The sequence below is a fragment of the Rhinoraja longicauda genome, chromosome 7 (assembly GCF_053455715.1).
Source record: "Rhinoraja longicauda isolate Sanriku21f chromosome 7, sRhiLon1.1, whole genome shotgun sequence".
In the NCBI taxonomy this organism is placed as follows: Eukaryota; Metazoa; Chordata; class Chondrichthyes; order Rajiformes; family Arhynchobatidae; genus Rhinoraja; species Rhinoraja longicauda.
This window is the reverse complement of record NC_135959.1, coordinates 14240211-14265565: the sequence shown is the minus strand read 5'-3', so window position 1 is coordinate 14265565 and position 25355 is coordinate 14240211. Positions and strand designations below refer to the sequence as shown.

Genomic DNA, 25355 nt, shown 5'->3' with positions numbered 1-25355 from the left:
TACTTCCCATTCTCTTTTTGTGCATGTTATACTTGTGTATGTTGTGGTTGTACTTGTGTCTGGTATGAATTGCCTGGATTGCAGACAGAACAGTTTTTCCACTGAATCTCAGTACATGTGACAATAATAAACCAGGACCAATATATAGTATAGATTGAGTTTCTCATCTCCAACTCTCAGATGCAATTTTGGTTGTTACTTTTCTCACTACTGTTTATTATCATACATTACATTTGATATGGTTTATGTGCTCTTGATAATCGTTTGAATACCTACAGAACAGTCAGAGCAAATCGTCTGTTTGAGAGAGAGAGAGAATGAGAATGCAAAAAGTCTCACATCAATTGGGAAAATTAGACAATAGTCAAAAATCCTCAATGTAGACTCACCACAAGGTTAAAATGATGAAAAACAGGAAGCATTGGTTACGCGGGACATGGATAAAAGCTCTGAAGCAAGAAAGAGTCTACAAAAGATAAGTGATTTTCAGAGGTTTAAGGACAGCAGAAAGAAATGTGGTTATGTGGGGAAGAGAGAATCTGCACAATGACAGCCTGAAAAAGAATCAGAACCTAGAACAGTTCGGCACAGCGACAGGTGCTTTGGCCCACCATGTGCATGCCATGCATGATGCCTACATGAACTCACCCTATCTGTCATGATTGTGCTCAATATCCCTCCATTCTCAAAATATTCATGAGACCATCTAAAAGCCTATTCATTACCACTTCCACACCAGCATATTCTACACTCCTGCCACTCTCTGTGGAAAAAACTAAACTCGCCATGCGCATCTCCTGTTAAACTTTCCCCCCTCTTGTCTTAAAGCTGTCTCCACAAGCATTTGATATTTGCATCCTGCGGGAAAATGTTTCTGACTTTATATGTGCCTCTCATAATTTTAAAAACTCCCCTTTGGTCTCTCCTCTGCCTTTGCTCCATGTAAAACAATCCGAGTTTGTCCAAAACTCTTCCGATTGCTAAAACCTAATCCAGGCAAAATCCTAATAAAACTCTTCGGCATCTTCTCCAAATTCCACATTCCATGATGGGGCGATCAGAACAGCACACTGTACTCCAAAAGTAGTCTAATCAAAGTTTTATAAAGCTGCAACATGACTTTCTGACTCTTACATTTAATGTCCCAATTGATGATATAAGCATACCATTTACCTTTATCACTTTATCAACTTGTTTTGCCACTTTCAAGAAGCTATGGACTTTGACCCAAAGATTTACAATCAGGAACTAGATGTTTGTAGAAAAGTAGCTGTTCCTGAACCTGGTGGTTTGAGAGTCAAGGCTTCTGCATCTCCTGCCTGATGGTAACAGCAAGAAGAAGGCACGGCCCAGAAAAAGGGGATTCTTGATGATAAAATGTGTCTTACTTAAGCCAGCGTCTTTAGATGCATTTGATGGTGGGAAAGGCTGTGCCCATGATGGATCGAGCTAAGGCCACCATTTCTATGCAATTTCTTGAATTCTTGTGCATTGATATTTCCATCCCAGGTCAAAATGCAATCATAATGAATTTTTTTCTACGTCTGTAGAAGTTTGTTAGACTATAATACATATTGCTATGTGGCATCAGTAAAACATTTGGATAGATCGGGGTGTTAATATCACTCCCAGTTCAAAAATATATTTCTTTTTTATGTTTGCATCTTGCTAACATCCTTGCCATGCCATTAACTTCTCCTGCCATGTTGTGTTGTGACAATGCAAATTTTAGTGAAGTATATATAGAATTTAATTTTTAACAGTACATGATATTATAAATTTGTTTTTTGAAGTTGCCACTTTTAATAATTTTGCATCATGATCTGCCAACTTATAAAGCACCTGCATATTCTAGTCGGTGCTTCCTAATTTTTTTTTGTCTTTTCCATCTAGGTGTTTAATGTGGTAGGCTGCAATTTCAGTTTTTGTTTTACAGCTATCTTGAAAGGAATGGGTGCTGTTTTATTGATGGTTTAATTACACTTGTTCAAAAATGTAATTTACAGTGTGTGAATGCGCAATGTCGATGAGAATGAACAAAGTGTGTTACGAGCTGTGAAAAGAGCACAGAAGTGTTGAGATGTAGCAGCAGGGTTGAAATGGGTGGAATGTATTGCAGAAATTGCAGATGAAAACAGCTTTTTGAAACTGCAAAGATCAAAAATATGATTACTTACTTCATTTGCCTCCCACTATATATTGTATATATTTTGCAAAATGACTCTTAGAATGCATTTTTAATCCATTGTTACTTTCAGATGTATAGTAATGCTGCACATCAATACAACGATAGGAACATTGAATGTCTCAAATTCAAGTCACCCTTACCTCCTGCGTTTCCCTTTCTCTCTCATCTTCTGATCCACCTCTGTTGCCCTATTTTTGTCCCCTTTCTCATGACCCCTCAGTCCGCCATGACTCATTTTTGTTTGCCCCACTCCTTGATTTCATCCATTTACCACCCACACATTCATCCACTGGCTCCCTTTCCCATCTACTTCCATTTACCCATCACCTCTTCCCTCATGGTTTCCATTATCACACCTTGTCAGGTACAACCTTTGTTTTCCTGCCTGTCATGCTTCTGCAGCTGTCTCCATTTTCACTCTCTCCATGTGGCTCTGTCTGCCTTTTTTCCCTTTATCTGCTTCCATCTATCCTTCCTCTGTGTCTCCCAACTCTACCTCACCCCCTCCCTCTGTTGGCTCTATATGGCCTTCGTTCTTTACCCTTCCTTGGTCCACCTTTCACCAGCTGGCCTCTGTCGCACCTCTCCCTCTCCTCTTTATGATTGCCGTCTCAGTCATGATGCAGAGCCTCAACCTGAAACTTTTACCGTTTCCTTTCCCACCCACAGATACCACTTGACTCGCTGAGTTCGACCAGCAGTTTGTGATTTGCTCCAAATTCCAGCATCTGAAGTCTCTGGTGTTTCCATTATTTTCTTCATTATAATCAATATAATAATGTGATTGCACTGCTGATAGTAATTGGAAAACAGTCAAATGTGTACACAGGAATATTTTTGGAAGAAAATTGGGCAGGTGGTGTAGAAAGGAAATGTGCAAAGCTATAATGAAGAACAGTGAGTTGGGAGGGCTATGCATTATGAGATCATAGGATCAAACCCAAATTAGGATATGTCTTAAGAAATTTCCAATGAATATTTTGTGTTATGATCTTCTAGAAACTGCTTGATGTGAATCTTAAGTTAAACTTTTACAAGCGAAATGAGATGGATCTTTTAAAAGTTTCCAAAGCAGGTGTAGAAGTGATTAAAATAACTGAAGGAAGAGAGAAGGCATTGAGCCAAGAATGCTTATTATTGACTTTGGGGAAATAAATGTGTCATCTCAGTTGGAAACTTACTTCATGACAGGGACAGCTCCTTTTTAGAGAAGCTGTCTTCGCAGTGAGAATTTAAGTTGTCTTTATGTGATGGTTTCTAAATATGATTATTGGGGAAATAAATGAATATCAATTGCTGATATTTAGGAATATAATAGAATAAGATTCAGATTGAGTGAACAAGGGTCTTTGGCTGTTCAATCATGCACAACAACTTTGGGGAAAAGGATGACTTGAATTCATTTCTGTAGATTTTTCCCAAGGTGGATGAGATCAATATGAGACCTGTGGGCTCAGTAACAGGTGGGACTGAAGAGGGGCTTGATGGCGATAGTACATGGGTCATCTAGCAGGTAGTGGACTCCTTCTCCTTTCTCAATGGGCTTTTGTGGTTCCTGACAGAGTTCAAAATTTCTCAGTGCCAATCTGGGTGCTGCTTATCCATTTTCATTGGTCACAGCAGGAATTCCCACAATTTGGTGAGAATATTGGAATTTCTCCAGAGGTTTTGAAAACTTTCCTTGAAATGTATTTCCCCTTCATACTAATCGCTTGCCACGGCAGTGTGTCTGTTTTGGGAGCCTTGTGTTGGACATGCTTATAAAATGACTTGCCTGAATTAGCTGAATACAATAAGAGCCTCTATTGGCCTGGTTAGGTTGATTTACTTGTGCTGCCAGTGGATTTGGAGCATTTTATGATGAGAACGTTGGTGGACTAGGGGTGTCAAACTACTGGCCCGCGAAGGGGTCCAATCCGGCCCGCGGGATGATTTGTCACCTCCCCAGCTCCCTGGGGGTGAGTGGAAGCTACGCCCACAGCCGGCCATGCGGAGACACGAGCAGGAAGGGGCCAGGGCTGGCTCATGACAGTTCAAAATGGTCTAGGAGCATTCAGGATGGGTCAATGCAAAGTGTGCACTACCTCACAAACTAATGACTTGCCCACCCCTTCAGGCACCCCAAATGCAAAAGACCATCTGGTTCACATACTGGTCCATACTTTATACACTTCACCTCCAATTTCCATCCTGCCCTTAAATATACCTGGACTATCTCTGACATCTCCCTCCCGTTTCTGGACCTCACCATCTCCATCACAGGAGAAAAACTAGTGACGGACATTTATTACAAGCCCACCGACTCGCACAGCTATCTGGACTACACTTCTTCCCACCCGGTCCCCTGCAAAAAGTCTATCCCCTACTCCCAATTCCTCCGTCTACGCCGCATCTGCGCCCGGGATGAGGTGTTTCACGCTAGGGCTTCCGAGATGTCCTCGTTTTTCAGAAAACGGGGCTTCCCCTCCTCCATTATAGATGAGGCTCTCACTAGGGTCTCTTCTACATCCCGCAGCTCCGCTCTTGCTCCCCATCCCCCCACTCGCAACAAGGACAGGATCCCCCTCGTTCTCACCTTCCACCCCACCAGCCAGCGGATCCAACATATCATCCACCAACATTTCCATCACCTACAACAGGACCCCACCACTGGCCATCCCCTCCCCTCTCTGCGTTCCGCAGAGACCGTTCCCCCCGCAACTCCCTGGTCCACTCGTCCCTTCCTACCCAAACCACCCTAACCCCGGGCACTTTCCCTTGCAACCGCACGAGATGCAACACCTGTCCCTTTACCTCCCCCCTCAACTCCATCAAAGGACCCAAACATTCTTTCCAGGTGAGACAGAGGTTCACCTGCACCTCCTCCAACCTCATCTATTGCATCCGCTGCTCTAGATGTCAACTTATCTATATCGGCGAAACCAAGCGCAGGCTCGGCGATCGCTTCGCTGAACACCTGCGCTCGGTCCGCATTAACGCAACTGATCTCCCGGTGGCCCAGCACTTTAACTCCCCCTCCCATTCCCAGTCTGACCTCTCTGTCATGGGCCTCCTCCAGTGCCATAGTGAGGCCCGCCGGAAATTGGAGGAGCAGCACCTCATATTTCGCCTGGGCAGTTTGCGGCCCGGTGGTATGAACGTCGACTTCTCCAACTTCAGATAGCTCCTCTATCCCTCCCTTCCCCTCCTCCTTCCCAGATCTCCCTCTATCTTCCTGTCTCCACCTATATCCTTCCTTTGTCCCACCCCCGACATCAGTCTGAAGAAGGGTCTCGACCCGAAACGTCACCCATTCCTTCTCTCCCGAGATGCTGCCTGACCTGCTGAGTTACTCCAGCATTTTGTGAATAAATCGATTTGTACCAGCATCTGCAGTTATTTTCTTATACTACTGGTCCCATTGGCAACCTGAGAACCCACAAAAATGGTGTGAAAGCAAGTTACCCATAATCCTGGAGAGCACCGTACCTAAGATAGTCAGCTATTTGTTGCACTAGATTCTTGAATTGTCTCCTTGATGCCTTTTCAAGAACCACGTTTGACTAAACCTTCAGTCAACCATCTTAAACATTCTACCATCCTCGGACATAATTAACCAATAATTGGCAAGTTTACAGATGATCCCACTGTAATAGCCCTGATCTCAAACATTAATGAGACAGAGTACACGAAGGAGATAGAACGCTCAGTAACATGGTTGTCTAGACAACAACTCTTCTTTAATGTCAGCAAGACGAAGGAATTAGTTATTGACTTCATGAAGCAAGGAGGACGACATGCCCCAATCAGCATTAATGGTGTGGCATGCAAATGATTGAGAGCTTTAAGTTCCCAATATCACTAACAATGTGTCCTGCACCAACCACATTGGAGCCAGAGCAAAGAAAACATGCCAACACCTCTGCAACAACCCCTACCAATTTCTACAGATGCACCACAGAAGCCATCTTACCGAGGAGCTTTGTTTGACAACAGTTCTGTCTAAGATTGCAAGACTATTCAGTGAGTTGTGGATGTTGCCCAGAATCTATTATATAGAAAAGAAAACCCATTAACATTGTAAAGTATTTTGCAAAGAAAATATTTATCCACACAAATGTTGAAACAGGAACTATTTTATCATATGCAGCATAAATGATTTATTTTTGGTCAAGATACAGCAGTAACTTACTTAACGTTAAATTTGTACAATTGGTGATTGTTCAAGAATCAGCACCTCACGATACTTTCATTCATTTTATTAATCTGTCCGAGCTTGAACTTTAGTCATCTAACTACTTAATTCTAGAAAGCTGCAAAAAACACATTGATATTTTGAATGTTATCCATTTCTGAAAATTAAAAGTCTTTTCAATGAAGGTCCGAAGGTTACATTTTACCATTGTAAAATTTACTTAAGAGAAAATACCAACATAAAGCAGGCTAAAGAGATTGGGAAAAGAAAATTAATGGTCCCTTAATTTCTTCCTGGCACAGGTGATCATAAAAGGAAAAAAAACCAAGATCCCTGTAGAAAAACTTTGCAATCTTATTAGATACATTTTTACAAACAAAATATCACTGCTTTTGGAACAGTGACTACATCTCATTATGCACAGCACTGTTCTGTTCAACAACTTCAAGAGTCAAGGGAATTTAATAATCAAACGCACCGGGACTGGAACAATGAACGTTTTACTCGCTGCACCTTGATAGGCACATTAAACACACTAAAGCAAAAAATAAATATACAATAAATTCTGTTATACTCGGTAAACCACTCAACAATGTAACACAACCCTAATAGACTAGATGTAGTTTGCTGGTTGGCTCTCAGATAGACTTGTTTTAGGGCAGTGCAGTGGTAGAATTGCTGTCTTATAGCACCAGAGATCAGGATTCAATCGAGACTACGGGTGCTGTCTGTACGGAGTTTGTACGTTCTCCCTGTGACTGTGTGGATTTCCTGTTTTCTCTGGGTGCTCCGTTTCCTCCCACACCCCAAAGACGTGGACAGGTTTGTAGATTAACTGACTTCTGTAAATTGTCCCTATTGTGTGGATAGTGCTAGTGTACGGGGGGGGGGGGGGGGGGGGGGGGCCGGGCCGAAGAGCCCGTTTCCACGTTGTGTCTCTAAAGTCGAGTAATGCTAAATCTGTGCTCCTGAATCCCCTACCCATTTTCCCATACCATATTCCACAACTTGCCCCGACGCCCGGGGATTAAGGCTATTTTCTCGACAGATCACTTTGTTTCTTGCACTTTTGCAGAATTGATAATATTAATCATTCTGTTATTCCATAAGGATTACTCTTGAATTAATCCAATTTGCTGTGTTGTAAACTAGTTCAGCTTTTCCTTCATGGATTGATTCAGTGGTTTATTTCTTCACTCAGTTCCAACCTTGGGACGAAGGATGACACTGGTGGAGTGAGTTAGATCAATCAGCAGTGGAATCTGCTTTCTCAGAGAATATAGGTGTTTGTGCCGTTTGTAAACAGGGTCATGGAAACGGTGTGTACGAGGCTTGCACTGAATTTTAAGAAGCTTGTTTGTTAAGAAGCATGCTGCAAGTATTCATTTTACATTTTGATCTTTCAGTTACGATAGTGGGGTTTAAGAGGCTTTTAGATAGGCACATGGAAGTGCAGGGAATAGAGGGATGTGGATCATGTAGAGCAGGAGTGTCAAACTTCCGGCCCGCGAAGGGGTCCAATCTGGCCCGCGGGATGATTTGTCACCTCCCCACTCCCCAGTTCCCGGGGGTGAGTGGAAGCTACGCCCATATCCGGCCATGCCATGACGCGGGCGGGAAGGGGCCGGTGCTGGGGAAGGTGGGGAGTCTCGGCGTTGTTGTGGACACCGGGAAGTGCCTGGGCTGCCGCCACAGAGACCCCCACCATGTACCCGTGACCCAGGTGAGTGCGTGGATAGAGGCTGGTGGGAAGTTGCTGCACTGTGAATGGGGCCACAGCCAGCTATCCAAAATCGGATCTGCTCTCCAGGGTGGGGGCTCTGGGTTTGGGTTAAGGTTAGGTGGGATGTGAAGACGTGCTGGTAATTATGCGGGAATAAGGAAGAGAAGGGAGAAGGTGGTGGTAAAGGGAGGGGAGCAGATGATGGAAGGGAGGGCTTTTAGGAATGAGGAAGGGAAGAGAGCGTGTCGAGTGGGGGAGTAGGTGGTAAAGAAAGGAAGTAGGGAGGGAGCAGATGAGAGAAGGAATGGTTATTAGGGATGAGGGAAGGGAGGGGATTTAGGGACGAGGTAAGGAAAGAGAGGATGAAGTAAGGGAGGGGAGTGGGGGAGTAGTTGGAAGGAAGTGGGATGAGAGAAGGGACAGGCTGAAGAAAGGGAGAGGGCAGGTGAGGGAGAAGGTGAGGGTAGAGAAGGACATGAGAGGTGAGGGAAGAGGATGTGAGGGGAAGGAAGAAAGACATAAGAAGGATGGGGAGTGGGGCCTTCAGGTGAGATGATCGACAGACCATCTTTCACCAGGCCAGGTAGCTGCTGTTTGGCTGTTCACCACCCAGCCATCCCATTGTGGGCAAAACATAAACACTGTAGGAAGACTATAAGACAGGGGAACAGAATTAGGCCATTTAGCCCATCACGTCTACTTTGCCATTCAACCATGGCTGATCTATTTTCTCTCGCAACCACATCCTATTGTCTTCTATCTCCCTGAATCGAATCAAGACCTATCGATCTCTGTCTCAAAACGACCCAATGTCGGCCTCCACCGCTGTCTGCAGCAATGAATTCCACAGATTCACCACCCATTCCTCCTCATCTCCACTTTGAATGTATGACCTTTTATTCTGATTCTCAAGAGTGAGTGGGGATGTTGCATTTTTTTTCAAGGGGGCTTTGAGAACATCTTTGAATCTACTCCTTTATCCTCCTAATGATATCTTCCCATGATATCTTTGTTCTCCTAACGATATCTTCCCATGAGAGTGTCTGCTCTTGGAGTCTGGCATCGGACATATGAACAGTGTATCTCTGCCAAAGTAGCTGATATGAGTGTGGTACTTGGTGTGCTGACTATAAAGTCTGCTTTGGGTCAGGGCAGGTTTGAAGAGGATCTTGCGTCCTTGGGCTTGGCGAGGGTCAGGCTGGTCCAGCACATAGCAAATAGTACCTGCCAACTTCACCCTGCAGCAAGTGTCAAGTGTTTTTGTTTGTCATGTGCATCAAACAAACAAGGAAATTCCTACTTGTAGTGCACAGGTTTGTAAATACAGCACTCAATAGACAACATAATAAACAAAGAAAAATTCAATAAATAAAAATCCCATTATAGTGCAAAACAAAGCCCAAATTCTCTACTGCAACCAAGACAGTTCGTAGTTTAGTTGAAGTTTGTAGTGTTCAATAGCCTGATGGTTGTTGTTCCTGAACCTGGATATCACTGTTTTGTGACTCCTATACCTTCTTCCCGATGGAAGGAGTGAAATTAGAGCATGGCCAGGGTAATGTGGGTCTTTGGTGATGCTGGCTGCCTTTTTAGGTAATTCCCCTCAATGGTAGGGTGGTCAGTACCCGTGATAGACCGGGCAGTGTTCGCCACCTTTTGTAAACTCCTTTGTTCCCGGTCAGGTCGCCGAACCAGACCGTGATGCAACCAGTCAATGTGCTCTCTACCGTACACCTGTCGAAGTTCAAAACTATTCGTCAACATACCGCATTTCCTCAATCTGCAAAGGAAGTGGAGGTGTTGATGGTCTTTCTTTCTGATTGCATCAATGTGCTGAATCCATTGTGCTGAACCACTTGTAAATGTTCTTCTAAATCAATGGCCTTGCTGGATAGACATGAAATAAGAACAGTGTCTTATTTCAAGTACAGTAAGGAATGATGAGACAGGAAAGAAGATAGCAGGATTTGCATCCAACAGTCTGAAAGGTCAGCAGAAAAGGATACGTAACTGAAGATGACTGCTCTTAACAAAGCAATGTGAAATTATCTTGATGGGCCAAGGTAGGAAAATGGAAAGTTATCCAAGAGAGATTTTGGCTTGGGTCAGTAGCAATAGGGTAGAAAGGTAAAGGAATTAGAGTTAGGTTGGCGTAGGAATTTATGAGGGCAACACACCCAAGGGACTAATGCCTAACGAGATGAATAAAAACAAAGAATAGACGTTTAATCCTTTCTCCCATGTCTACTTACCAAATAATGAATGGCCTGGATAGAGTAGATGTGGAGAGGATGTTTCCACTAGTGGGAGAGTCTAGGACCCGAGGCGATAGCCTCAGAATAAAAGGATATGCATTTAGAAAGGAGACGAGGAGGATTTCTTTTTTTTATCAGAGTGGTGAATCTGTAGAATTCATTGCCACAGAAGGCTGTGAATGCCATCAATGGATATTTTTAAGGCAGAGATTGATAGATTCTTGATTAGTATGGGTGTCAAAAATGGCGGCGCTGCCATAGCAGCTGCGGCTTACCTGCGGTCCATTTGTCTTTGTGTTTTTGTTGTTTTTTTGTCTTAATTGTAGTTGTGATGTGGTGTTTTTGTGTTTGTGTACTATGTGTGTATGTGGGGGGGAACTGTAAATTTGTAAATAGGTGTCCCTTCCGAACGGAGACCCGACCTTTGTTTTCTGGGCCGTGTCTCCGTTCCTGCTGCGGCCTACCATCGGCCCAACTCCTGGAGCTGGCTGCCTCCAGGGCTCTGGTTCGCAGAGCCCGCGGATCGGACTTACCATCACCGGAGCCGGCCGTCCTCGGAGGCTGCGGGAGCAGCTGCGACTTGCCTTAGGCTCGGGCCGCGTGGATGCCGACATCGGGAGCTCCGGCAGCGGGCAGCGTGTTCGCCCGCCCCGGATCGCGGGGCTTGGGTCACGGACATTTCACCGTCCGGCGCGGCCTAAAATATGCCGCGGGATTTTTCTCTGCTGGGCGGGGGCTTCAATGTCGGGAGCCACGACCGTCCCGACGTACAGCAACAGCGGCAGCGTGTTCGCCTGCCCCGGATCGGACTTATCATCGGCGGAGCCGGCCGTCTTCCGAGGCTGCGGGAGCGGCTGCGACTCGCCTTAGGCTCGGGCCGCTGCAGACCGTCCGGCGCGGCCTGCAACCACAACAACCTGACTGCGGGAGAGGACAGCAGGAGAAGGGAAAAGACATTGTGGCCTTCCATCACAGTGAGGAGAGGACTGGAGGAGACTCACTGTGATGGATGTTTCTTTGATAGATGTCTCTTTTTTTGTGTGTTTTTGGGGTTGTGTAATTTTAATGCCTATTTAATGCTTTTATTGTTGGACTGTGGGTGACTGAATTTCGTCCAATATTGGATGACAAAAAAAGCTATCTTGAATCTTGAAGGGTTATGGGGAGACGGCAGGAGAATGGGGTTGAGAGGGGAAGATAAATCAGCTATGATTGAATGGCAGAGTAGACTTGATGGGCTGAATAATTTAAATTTGCTCCTATCACTTATGAACTTATGTTTCTGTGTTCTAGGTTGTTAATGTATAAACTCGTGTATCTAAATGATGAACATATCTAACTCATTGCCTGTTTTAACTGTTCAAGAGCTCATAGTGGTTCTTTATGCCAAATATAGGAACATGAAACTCATAAACAGGAAACTTAATTTATACTTGAGCAGCTGTTTTATGTTGAGTTATGTCGGTTAAGAGTTGCAAGATGTCATCTGATGCACAGGAGACTTGTAATCTCTGCAAATCTACCATTCCATGAGAGAGTTGTGTTGAATTACCAAAAACATATGTTAAGCTATATAGTATTGACTATTGGAATTGCTTCAGTTGGCTGACCTAAATTAATCTAATATCCTCTACGTGCACGTGATCCATGTCCCTCCATTCCTGGAATGGGTGTTGTGGCTGAAGGACTTGATCCTCCTGTCACTACTGTTCTATGCTTTGTGTACCCTAACTTTCCTTTTAAAGATGATATGTTCGCAGTCCTCTATCGTCTGACCTCACTGTTAATTATCAGATAGGTTGGAAATAATTGTTGTAGTGTTTATGTAAATCTTAAAGTGCAATATTACATTTCATGTAACCAGGTATGTCATTTGTCTATTGTAAATTATCGCTTGATGTGGATAAATTGGGAAAGAATCAAAGGAGATCTCGTGTGTGTGTGTGTGTAGAGAGAAATTGCAGGGCCACAGGGAAATGGGTCTGATGGAATCACTCGACTGCAAGACTGCCCGGAAGCAATTAGCTAAATCATTTCCTTTGCCATGATAGTGAAACGGAAAGATTCAAAAATGACAGTCCGTGCTTCTGGGTGTGAAGGGTCCTGAGCCGAAACATCATGTTTTCCAGAGATGCTGTCTGACCCGCTGAGTTACTCCAGCATTTTGTGTCTTTGGTGAACCAGAATCTGCACTTCCTTGTTATGCCTTCTAATTTCTTCCCTTGCTTCCCTTAACAGTCTGTGATATTTGATCTGGGCTTGTTCATTTATCCAAAAATGCCAAACGCAGTAATAGTTCCTCTCCTACTTTATCCAATATTTTATGCTCTTCTTAACTTTGTCATCAGCATCGACCCTCGTATTTGTGATGTCTAGTGCAAAGTGTTCATTAAGAATCTACTCCATGTTCTCCATTTCCACTTAGTGGGTTTTTTTGGTTCCTATACGTCTCACATTTCCTAATTATCAACTAGCTCATAATGTAAAACATTTTGGATTTTACTTGTCAGTAATTTTCATGCCACTTCCTAAGTTTTCTTTTAAATTTACCTCCAACATCTTGTACTCATCTAGCTGTTCTACTGTATTAAACTTTACGTCTGATTATAATGTTCCCTTTTATTTTGCCCTATCATTATTGTCTGTGGATCTTTTCATCCAGGAGCCACTAGTTTTGCAATCAGATTCTATTGTGGAAACTTATTTGTCCGAATCTCTTGAATCTTCTTGAATGCTACCCACTACTCTTAAAGTGATTTACTGTCAAGCATCAATTTCTAGATTACTTTTACCTCAATTAAAACCGTTGTTCCCCCCCCCCCCCCCCCCCCCCCACTAATACTGCTTTCAATAAGCTCAGAGCAGGTCAGGCAGCATCTCTAGAGAAAAGGAATAGATGATGTTTTTTTTGGGGGGGGGGTGCAATTCTATTTCAACAGTATAGCAAAGGAACAGGCCCTATGGCCCTTGATATTTGTATGGGCCATGATGATAAATTTAACTGATCCCATCTGTCTGTTCAAGATCCATATTCCTTCGCTCCCTGCATGCTGCTGCCTGTTTAAATGTCCCCAACATGTCAGGAGTGTTTTATTGTCATATGTACCAAAGTGGAATAATGAAATTCTTACTTGCAGTAGCACAACACGTTTTGTAAACACTCTACTCAATTGATAGTACAATAAGCAAACATAAAAGTTTAATAAATAATTTTAAAAAACCCATTTTGTGCAAAAAACAGAACAAAGCCTAAAGTCCCTCGTGCAATCAAGCCGTTCGTAGTTCGGAGTTTAGATGAATTTGAGGTGCTCAATACCCTGATGGTAGTTGGGAGGAGGAAATGTTCCTGAACCTGGACCAGTTTTCAGTCTGCTGTACCACCATCCTGATGGCAGGAGTGAAATTAGAGCATGGTGGTGTGGGTCCTTGATGCTGGATGCCTTTTTGAGCCAACTCCTGTTGACCCCATTGATGGCAGGGAAGTCAGTACACTTGAAGGACTGGGCCGTGTTCACCTCTTTTTGTAATCTCCTTTGTTTCTGGGCATTCGAGTTGCTGAACCAGGCCATGATGCAACCGCACCCTTGCAGAAATTCAAGAGAGTATTCGTCGATATGCTGAATCTCCTCAATCTTCAAAGGAAGCAGAGGTATTGATGGACTTTCTTTATGATTGCATCAATGTGCTTAGTCCAGGACAGATCTTCAGATACATGCACGCCCAGGAACTTGAAATTGTTAACGATCTCCGTCAACTTCAATTTGTTGACTATCTTCTGCCACCATCCCGGTAGCATAACCCGTGTGTGGCCGTGTGCGTTTAAAATAAAAACTGCCTTGCACTTCTCTTTTATATCCTCTCTTCCCCCCCCCCCCCGCCCACTTCCCATATAAAGGTATACCCTCTAGTATTTTACATTTCTACACTGGGGAAATGATTCTGACTATTTACCATATCAATGCCCCCCCCCCCCCCCCCCCTTAATTTTATGTAGTTCTATCGAGTCTTCCCTCCACCTCCGATGCCCAAAAAAAAACAGTCCAAGATGTCCAATGTCAACTTACAGCTAAAACCCTCATCCTGGTGAACCACTTATACACCCTCTCAAAAGCCTCCACATCCTTCCTATAATGGTTGACCAGAACTCCACGCAGTACTCCACGCAGCCTAACCACAGTTTTATAGACAGCTGTAACATAACTTGGTATTAGTTTATTATTGTCACATGTCCTGAGTTACAGTGAAAAACTTTGCATGGATGGACACAAAAAGCTGGAGTAACTCAGTGGTTCCAACAGCATCTATGGAGAAAAAGAATAGGTGACATTTTGGGTCAGAACCCTTCTTCAGACTTTGTTAGCATAGACTTGGGAGCATTATTTTTTCTAATTGCACTATTATTGTTTGTTTATTTGTTATATACTGAACCTTTTTTGTCGTTTATTATAGCTTTTTATAGAGTACTATGTTTACATATCTGTTGTGCTGCTGCGTAATCATCTCATTGTTCCATTTCGGGACATTGAGAAAAAACACTTGACTCTTGATCCAGTTAAATCATACTATACAGGAGTACAATCAAGCCATACACAAGTACAACAGATAGCGCAGAGAGAAAAATACCAGAGCGCAGAATATAGTGTTACAATGTTATAGTTAACATTTTACCCTGGAGAAAATACTATCTACAGAGAAAATGCAGATAAAAATAAAGCCTATGGTCTGCAATGAGTTGGGTTGGGAGATTGAATTTCTCTCGCAGCTTCTGGGACAACTGTTCAGTCAACTGATGCTGCAGGGAGGAAACTGTTCCTGAATCTGGTGTCATGTGCTTTCAAGCTTTTGTGTCTTCTTCCCAATGGGTGAGGTGCAAAGAGGGATGTAAATGATCTTTGATTACGTTAGCTGCTTTCCTGAGGCAGCGTGAAGTGGAGTTGCTTGGCTGGGGATCCAGGGAGGCTGTTTTGTGTAGTAGACTGGGCTACATCCACAAGACTGCAATTTCTTGCGGTCTGGGGCAGAGCTACTGTTAAACCGAGTTGTGATGCATCCTGATAGGATGCTTTCTCTGGTACACCTGTAGAAGTTGGGAAGAGCCATTGGAGACATTTCAAACTTCTTTAGGACCTCTGAAGGCAAGCATACCACATGCTGCCTTTATCGTCTTATTTAATTGTGTTGTCACTTTTAGAGAGCTATGAACTTGGACCCCCATGATCCATCTGTACATAAATGCTCTTAAGGGTCCCACCATTAACTGTATTCTTTCCCTTTTCATTTGGCGTGCCAAAGTGCAGCACCTCACACTTTGTTGGATTAAACTATCTGCCATTTATTTATCTCCCCATATCTACAACTGATTCACATTCTGCCGTATCCTTTGACAATCGTGTTTACTATCTACAGCATCAATGTTTGTATTGTCTGCATACTTACTAATCGGCGCAACTACCATCTTGTCCAAATCATAGAAAAACACACCTCTCTATCTTCTATAGCGAAGACAGTTTTGATTCCAATCTACTAAATTACCAGGGACCCCATGCATCTTAATCATCTGGATTGGTGTACAATGCAAGACCATGTCAAACGCCGTATTAAAGTCTGTGTCGGCAACATCCACTGCCCAACCGGCATCATTCATCTTTGTCATCACCTCAAAAAGCTCAATTAAGTTTTTATGGCATGACTTCCCCTGTACAATGCATGGCATTGTTTAATACCAGTTTGTATAGAAAATCGTTGAATTGTAACTTTCAGAGAGGGAATACCATGTTCCAGGCAAAGAGGAAATTGGTTTACAAAAGAATTTCTTAAACACCATAGTTGGAACCGCTAGAAAAATAAGCTCCAGATATTTCGAAAGCGTGCATGAACGATGGTAAATTATTAACATGTATATTTTTAAGATCGAACTAGACCAAGTAGACTGGTTGAGCCCCTTCTAATTTGTGCTCAGTTCACTTGCTAAGGGAGACAAGCAATGACGAATAAGGTACAAATTACAAAAGATGATTGAAGAGGCTTGAAGTTGACATTAATCCTCTACTGAATGGAATGATAGCTCATAAAATGCATACAACATCTGTTTTTGATGTGTAAAGGAACATTTGCTAACCAGGGTCTCTTCCCACACAGCAACTGCTATTTCAAATAATCTGATCCATTTATCTGCAATCCAGATACCAAGTCTGCTAAATTTATTAGTATTACAATAAATCAAATATTCATGTTCGCATGTACACTCTATGTGACCTGGTTGCCTAAAGAGATTAATGATTTAGAATTTATAATGGTGCTTCAATTTTCTGATGTTAATAGTTCTGAATTCTGAGGAATTTTGTTAGCTTAATTTTTAGAGAGCATGCATCAACTATTCTTGTGAGTCAGAAGACTGTGGCTTCAAATTTCTCTCCAGAGATGAGTGCATAGTTCAGAATAGCTCATCTAAGTGGCACTGAAATGATCTGCTATCTTGGACTGATTAAACTGGTGCCCAAATTATCCTTTCAAGTGGGCAGAAAAGATTATCTAATGCTGTTCGTAAAAGAGCAAAATGTTTGAGGTCCAATCAGCAGTTTTCCCTTTGTTATGTTTAAAGTAGATTTATATATTTTTATTTTGCTCCATCTTTTGTTTGCCCCTTCTCCAGAGAGATCAGCGCCCATTAACAAGCCATTCATTACCTGCCTTTGGCTGGCACCAGCACCCATCTGTGTCACTTGGCCTCTTGGTCTCCAGATCATAACAGATATTCCCTTCGTTCTCTTTGCCACTTTCCCCTTCTCTGCAATTTATAACATTTTGTTTTTTTAGCTTTATCAAACAGACGTGATGACTTTGTTGTTCTGTCCACAGATGCTGAGGGCTTATAGCATTTTTGGGTTTTGTTTTCAGGTTTCATATCTGCAAATTTTGTTTGTTGAAGCTTACTGTTTGTAATCTGATTGTTATTTCTCTTTTAATGGTCACTAGACCAAGTGGACCCGTTGGGCCCAAACCTCTCCTGCATAGGCTTGTATAAACTGGAATTTAGAAGGATGAGGGGGGATCTTATTGAAACATATAAGATAATTAGGGGATTGGACACATTAGAGGCAGGAAACATGTTCCCAATGTTGGGGGAGTCCAGAACAAGGGGCCACAGTTTAAGAATAAGGGGTAGGCCATTTAGAACGGAGATGAGGAAGAACTTTTTCAGTCAGAGAGTGGTGAAGGTGTGGAATTCTCTGCCTCAGAAGGCAGTGGAGGCCAGTTCGTTGGATGCTTTCAAGAGAGAGCTGGATAGAGCTCTTAAGGATAGCGGAGTGAGGGGGTATGGGGAGAAGGCAGGAACGGGGTACTGATTGAGAGTGATCAGCCATGATCGCATTGAATGGCGGTGCTGGCTCGAAGGGCTGAATGGCCTACTCCTGCACCTATTGTCTATTGTCTATTGCATTGGTGCAGCACCCTCTCCTAACCCCCTCTCCGCCCCTCCGCTTCCCCTCCCCCCTCCCCTTCCCCTCCCTCTTCCCCACCCTCTCCCCTATACTAATGATTTTCACCTCTAATGACATCTGAAAATATGGGATAAATGACAAGATAATCTGCCGGTATCCCCATCACTGCCTCCTCCAATGAGGTGTTTCCTGCATGGCAGTGTGGATTATATCCATTTAGAGGCACCACGGACCATCATCAAGTATCAACTTTGTGAGCCTTGTATGGAAGGAAGGTTTATGAGAATAATTCCGGAGATGATTGGTTTAATGTATGAGGAGCATTTGATGACTTTGGTCCTGTACTTGTTTAGAAGGATATGGGGGGATTTCATTGAAACCTACCGAATAATGATCGGCCTCGATAGACTGGATGTGTAGGGGATGTTTCCACTAGTGGGAGAGTCTAGGACCACAAGGCACAGCTTCAGAATAAAAGGACATACCTTCAGAATGGAGATGAGAGGAAATTTTTGTAGCCAGAGGGCGGTGAATCTGTGGAATCCATTCCCAAAGAGTGCTGTGGAGGCCAGTTCTGTTCAGTTTATTATCACGTGTACTGAGGTACAGTGAAAAGCTTTTTGTTGTGTGCTAACCACAAAGGCGGCTGCATCATGGTCTTGTCATTAAGCAGAGTCTGTTCCTGGATGGAGCATGTTCCATTGTGTTTAGTTTTAAGGTTCACACAGGTCAGTTTATTGTCACATGTACCAATTAAGGTACAGTGAAACTCGAAATACCATACAGCCATACTAAAAAAAAGCAACAAGACACACAACTACATAAAAGTTAACATAAACATCCACCACAGCGGATTCCTCAATGTTTGATTTTTAATTTCAATTAAAATCTGTAATATTAAAGAGTCCTAATGTTGTACAGTTCAGAAATGGGCCCTTCAGCCATTCAGCCCACCACGTCCATGCTGACCTTTTTGCCCTTAAATACTAATCCCATTTGTCTGTATTGGATCTTTTGTATTGCTTGTTTGTGCCTGTTTGAATGTTTCTTAAATGTAATAATTGTATCTGACTCGGCCACCACTTCTGGCAGAGAGTTCAAGATATCAACTAGTTTGCATTTTGGTAACCTTTCTCTTGAAATTCCCTGTTTAACATTCTTCCTCTCGCCGTAAACCTATGTCTTTTTTTTGATAACTCTGACAGGAAAAAAGACTTCCAAGTACCTTGCCCTTAGTTGACAGAAGGAGCTACGAATGCTGGTTTACAACAAAAAAAAAGGACACACATTTCTGGAGTAACTCTATGGGTCAGCCAGCATCTCTGCAGGATATGACTAGGTGCGTCTTTTTTTTTTTAACCTTATCCTTATAGTACGCTATAAGGCAGCCAATATCATCAAAGACCCACACCACTGCACATGTTTTGTACTTTTTTCATTTCATATGTGTAGTGAATGATAGAAATATAAAGAGGTAGATTAATTGATGCGCACAAGATTAAATATGTTCCTCCAATATTAGTGTAGGAAGGAACTGCAGATGCTGGTTTAAACTGAAGATAGACACAAAAAGCTTGAGTAACTGGGTCAGACAGCATTTCTGGAGAAAAGGAATAGGTGACTTTTCGGGTTAAGACCCTTCTTCAGACTGAGAGTCAGGGGAAAGGGAAATGAGAGATACAGATGGTAATATAGAGAGATATAGAACAAATTAATTAAATATATGCAAATAAGTAACGATGATATAGGAAACAGGCAGCGGGTGTGCTAATATTGGGCACTGCACAAGGTGTCTCATCAGCAGCTTATGAGCTGTACAAATGCTGCAGTGTTTTTCCTGTCTTTGGACTGTTGTAAGATCTCTGCAAATGATATGTTTAAACACGCTGAGTAATATAACTACATTTGAAATGCAGCCACATCTTTGCAGTGTTTGAAGGAACTTCCATGGATTAATTCAGCTGATTGATTCAGCTGAGAATTTTAACAAGCCATAATATCTATATATTAGGGGGGGTGCGGGAGATGGGGGGGTGGGGGAGAGTGGGGGTGGGGGGAGGAGAGGGGGTGGGGGGAGGAGAGGGGGTGGGGGTGGGTGGGGGAGAGTGGGGGTGGGTGGAGGAGAGGGAGAGTAGGGGTGGGGTCGGGGAGAGTAGGGGTGGGGAGGGCTGGGGGAGTGGTGGTGGGGCAGGGGAGGGACAAGTGGGGGTGGGGCGGGGAGGGACAAGTTGGGGTAGTGGGGAAGGGGGACAGTGGGGGGAGGGAGGGTGGGGGTCAGGAGAGGGGGGGAATATAGGTGGAGGCAGGGCTGTGGGGGTGGGGCAGGGGAGGACAAGTGGGGGTGGGGTAGGGGGGATGGAGTGGATCAGTGGGGGGAGGAGGGGGGATAAGAGGGATTGAGTGGGGGGAGGAGGGAGGATAAGAGGGATTGAGTGGGGGGGGGGGGGGGGGTTGAGGGTGCTACACCAATACAGGAGAGGCTTGGAGTCCAGGGCTCACTCAGTGACGACAACTCCTTCCCTCCCCTTCCCTCCCCTCCCCTCCCCTCCCCTTCCCTTCCCTCCCCTTCCCTCCCCTTCCCATCCCTGTTCCCCCTCTACGAGGAATGGGCCCAATGGGTTCACTTGGTCTAGTAGCTTCCAAAAGGTTAATACTATATAACTGGTATGCAAGATAAGGGCCTTCACAAGGTAGATTTCTGATTGAATTGAGTTTCAGCCATTTTGTAACATCAAGTATTTCTTGCTGGGGTGTGGCAATTTATCTATGATGTGACAGAACTGAGCATTGTTTGCTTTGCTTACTATGTTACTAACTTGGAGTACTCTGATCACATTTGCTTTCATCTTCGGAGACATCTGTTGTGTGCACTGTTTATGCCCTGGTGCACAAACCACTAAGTGATGCTGCGATTGGTTGTTTGTACATTGATGTAATTTGTACATGAAAGCGCTTGGTGTGCTCCCAGAAACAATTTCATCTTTTGTCTGAATGGATCATTTGAAAAAGAGAATAATGCTGCATGTTGTAGTTGATGCCTGTGATGCCGATTCGTATGACTGCCTGTAACAGAAGGCCTTTGTGAAGGTCCTTATCTTGCATACCAGTTATATAGTATTAACTCTTTTAGAAGCTATTATTAAATATATTATTACAAGGCACTTGGAACAGTTCAGGGTAATCATAGTCAACATGGTTTAATGAAAGGGAAGTCAAGGGAAAGGGAACATTTGTTTCATCAAATTTTTGCAGTTCTTCGAAGAAGTAGCTTGGAAAGATAAAAGGGAGCTGGTATATATGCTGTACTTAAATTTCCAAATGGCATGAAGTGCTTCATAAAAGGGTATTGGGGAAAATAAAACTTCATGGTTTAAGTGGAAATATAATGTCGTGAATGAAAGATTATTTAACCACCAAGCAAACAAAAATGTACTTCGCACATTGGCAATATGTGTGACAAGTTCTATACCACAGGGATTGGTACTGCAACTTCAAATGATTGCTGTTCGTATGAATGGACCAAAAGTATAGTTGCTAAATTTATTGATGATACAAAACTAGGTAGGAAACTAAGTCGTGAAGCTGAGGTAAGGTGGCTACAATGGAATATATATAATTTAACAGTTGGCAAAGAGTTGGCAAATCATGTATAAGGTGGGAAAATGTGACACTGTGCATTTTGGCACAATTTAAGAAAATATGTAAATAGTGAAAGATAACAGGATGTCCAGATTCTTCTGCATTGCAAAGCTCTAAGTGCAAGATTTGCAAAAGTACAGCAAGTAATCGGCAAACTTAACAGAATATTTTTGTATAAATGGGGAATTGAATGTCAAAGTCAGGAGGTTTTACTTGGGCATTTGTGAGGCCATAGTTCTATCAAGTACTGGTTTTATTTAAAATAATATCAGTAGATTGATACTGGAATGGCTGGGTTATCTAATGGAACTTGGACAGGCTAGGCATGAAAATGCTGAAGTTTGGAAGAGCCGGAAGAAATGGGGGAGATATTAAACAATTTCTTTTCTTCGGTATTTACCGAGGAGAAGGATATTGAATTATGTGAGGTAAGCGAAACAAGTAGAGTAGTGATGGAAATTAGGAGGATTAAAGAAGAGGAGGTACGGACACTTTTGAAGAATATAAAAGTGGATAAGTCTCCAGGTCCTGATAGGATATTCCCTAGGACATTGAGGGAAGTTAGTGCAGAAATAGCAGGGGCTATGACGGAAATATTTCAAACGTCATTAGAAACAGGGATGGTGCCGGAAGATTGGCGCATTGCGCATGTTGTGCCTTTGTTTAAAAAAGGTTCTAAAAGTAAACCTAGCAATTATAGACCTATTAGTTTGACGTCTGTGGTGGGAAAATTAATGGAAAAGATACTTAGGGACAATATATATAATTATTTGGATAATCAAGGCCTGATTAGAAACAGTCAACATGGATTTGTGCCTGGAAGGTCATGTTTGACTAATCTTCTTGAATTTTTTGAAGAGGTTACCAGGGAAATTGATAAGGGCAAGGCTGTGGATGTTGTCTATATGGACTTCAGTAAGGCATTTGACAAGGTTCCACATGGAAGGTTGATTAAGAAGGTTAAATCGTTGGGTATTAATAGTGAGGTTGCAAGATGGATTCAACAATGGCTGAATGGGAGATACCAGAGGGTAATGGTTGACAATTGTATGTCAGGTTGGAGGCCAGTGTCTAGTGGAGTGCCCCAAGGATCTGTGTTGGGTCCACTGTTGTTTGTCATTTACATTAATGATCTGGATGATGGTGTGGCAAATTGGATTAGTAAATATGCAGATGATACTAAGATAGGTGGAGTAGTTGATAGTGAGGTAGATTTTCAAAGTCTACAGAGAGACTTGGGCCTTTTGGAAGGGTGGGCTGAAAGATGGCAGATGGAGTTTAATGCTGATAAGTGTGAGGTGCTGCATTTTGGTAGGACAAATCAAAATGGTAGGGAATTGAGGAATGCAGTGGAACAGAGGGATCTGGGAATAACTGTGCATTGTTCCCTGAGAGTGGGGAAGATTCCAACAAGGGGACATAGCTTCAGAATTGAGGGACAAAGGTTTAGGGGTAACATGAGGGGGAACTTCTTTACTCAGAGGGTTGTGGAATGGGCTTCCGGTGGAAGTGGTGGAGGCTGGCTCGATTTTATTATTTAAGAGTAAATTGGATAGGAGGGGATTGGAAGGTTATGGTCTGAGTGCAGGTAGATGAGACTAGGTCAGGGAGAATGGTCGGCGTGGACTGGTAGGGCCGGACAGGCCTGTTTCCATGCTGTAGTTGTTATATGTTATATGTTATATATGTTAGTGAGAGGTGCTGAATGAAATGCAAAATTTTGAGGTTAGATGAGACGGAGTTTCCTTGTGGGAAAATGTAGAACTGGGGTAAGTGTTTAAACATGGGGGCCTACCTATCCAAGCAGAGATGAAGTATTTTTTATCCTCTGAATATCTGTCAGTCTTTTGCAATAACTCCATTGTTTGAAATGCATATAAATGATTTGGACAAAAATGTAGATAGGGTGGTTAGCAAGTTTGCAGATGACAAAAAAAATGGTGGGATTGTGAGGAAGTTTGTCAAAGAAGTCATCAGTAAATAGACCAGTTAGAAATATGGGCAGATATATGGCAGATGGAGTTTAATCCAGTCAAGTGACGTGTTGTAGTTTGGGAGGTCAAATGTAATACGAAAATATGCAGCAAATGGCAGTATCCTTGGAAGCATTGATGCATGGAGGATGTATGGCACTTTCACAGCCCCCTGAAAGTGACAACACCGGTAAAGAAGGCATGCTAGCCTTTATCGGTCGGGACATTGAGTATAAAAATTGGTAAATCATGTTGCAGCTATATAATGCGTTGTTAGGTAATGTTTGGAGGATTGTGTGCAGTTCCTGTCGCTGAAAATTCTGGAAGATGTAGAGAGGGTGCAGAAGAGGTTAATCAGTATGTTGCTTGCATTGGCGTGTATTAGCTATGAGGAAAGGTTGAGCAAACGTAGATTGTTTTCACAGCAGCCGTAAATAACAAAGATAATCTTTATCCCAGGTAAAAATGTCAAGTACTTGAGGGAATAGCTTTAAGGTTTGAGGGGAAAACATTAAAGGAGATTTATGAGACAAGCTTGATTTTGTGCGCCACAAAGTGATAGGTGCTTCAAACATGCTAGCAGGGGAAAGTGGTGGAAGCAGATATGGCAGCAACGTTTAAAAAGCATATTCAGACAACATTCGGAGAATGGAGGGGTGTAGACCATGTGAAGGCAGTGGTGCTGTTAAAATTGGAATCATGGTCAGCACAAACAATGTGGGCTGGAAGACCTGTTCCTATGCTGCACCGTACTATGTTATTTGCATCTTTCAAGGTGTATATTCTTGATAAAAAGGCATGTGGAAAGTAGACAGGAGTGCAGTTTTACTATCAAAATAGCTGTAATTTTTATTGTGGCTGGACAGACTCAAATGACAGTGACCTATTCCTTGGTCATATGTGTAATATGGATTAAAGATAAATAATTGACCTGGAAGACTGAGGTATCACAAAATGCTGGAGTAACTCAGCGGGTCAGGCAGCATCTCTGGAGAGAAGGAATGAGTGACGTTTCGGGTTGAGACCCTTCTTCAGACTGATGTCAGTGGGGGCAGGACAAAGAAAGGATATAGGTGGAGACTGGAAGACAGTGGGAGAACTGGGAAGGGGGAGGGGAAGAGAGGGACAGAGGAACTATCTAAAGTTAGAGAAGTCAATGTTCATACCGCTGGGCTGTAAGCTGCCCAAGCGAAATATGAGGTGCTGTTCCTCCAATTTGCGGTGGGCCTCACTATGGCACTGGAGGAGGCCCATGACAGAAAGGTCTCCTCCAGTTCTGACCTTTCTGTCATGGGCCTCGTCCAGTGTCTGAGGAGGGGGCGGAAACGACGGGGTTGAGCGAGCTGGGAGAGAAGCTGCGGGAAGAACCCGAGCTGAGAGGTCTGCAGGGGCAGAAGCAGCGAGCGCTGGACGTTGGCAACCTGAGGGTGAAGGGCCCAGAGAGCCATGCTCGACGGCCTTGGAGGAGGAGACGGTGGAAGAGGAGGAGGAGCGGAGTGTCAAGCCCAAAGAGGAGGAGGAAGGGGAGCCAGGGAGAGGCCGAACGGTGGCGGTGGCCGAGCAGCGGCGAGAGCTGGGCTGGGCGCCGAGCGGAGGACCAGGGCGCGGCACTGCTCGGCGGCCCCAGCCTCGAGGTGTTGAGTGCCGGTCAAGTGGAAACGGAGCCCGGCTGATGGAGATGGCGAGCGGGGAGAAGGGGCTGGAGGGCCAGCAGGAGCGGCGAGGGCCGAAGAGCCGCACGGAGCGGGGGCGCCGAGCCTGGAGGAGCGCAGGAATGGGGAAAGGTGTCGGGACACTCGAAGCGCCGGGAGCGAGCCGGAGACGTGCTGATGGGTGAAGCCGAGCTGCAGTAAAGTGCAGCTGCAGCATTCAACTGCAACACCCTCTCATTAGGACTGGCGAATTGTTCCACAACAGAAGTCATTTCGAACATAAAATAGAAGAAAAAGACTAAGCAAAGA

General features: G+C 43.6%; 1 protein-coding gene across 9 annotated transcripts in view; it reads left to right on the top strand.

Annotated features, from left to right (window-relative positions):
- The window catches only part of LOC144595094 (inositol polyphosphate-4-phosphatase type I A-like), a 136706-nt gene that overhangs the window by 14942 nt on the left and 96409 nt on the right, over nucleotides 1-25355 (top strand). The window contains exon 2 of one of the 9 annotated variants that reach the window (XM_078402128.1): nucleotides 18988-19121. The exons of the other annotated variants lie outside the window; for them this stretch is intronic. The gene's annotated coding sequence lies outside the window, so the exon portion shown is untranslated. The remainder of the gene's footprint in view (nucleotides 1-18987; nucleotides 19122-25355) is intronic. 9 annotated transcript variants of the gene reach the window in all.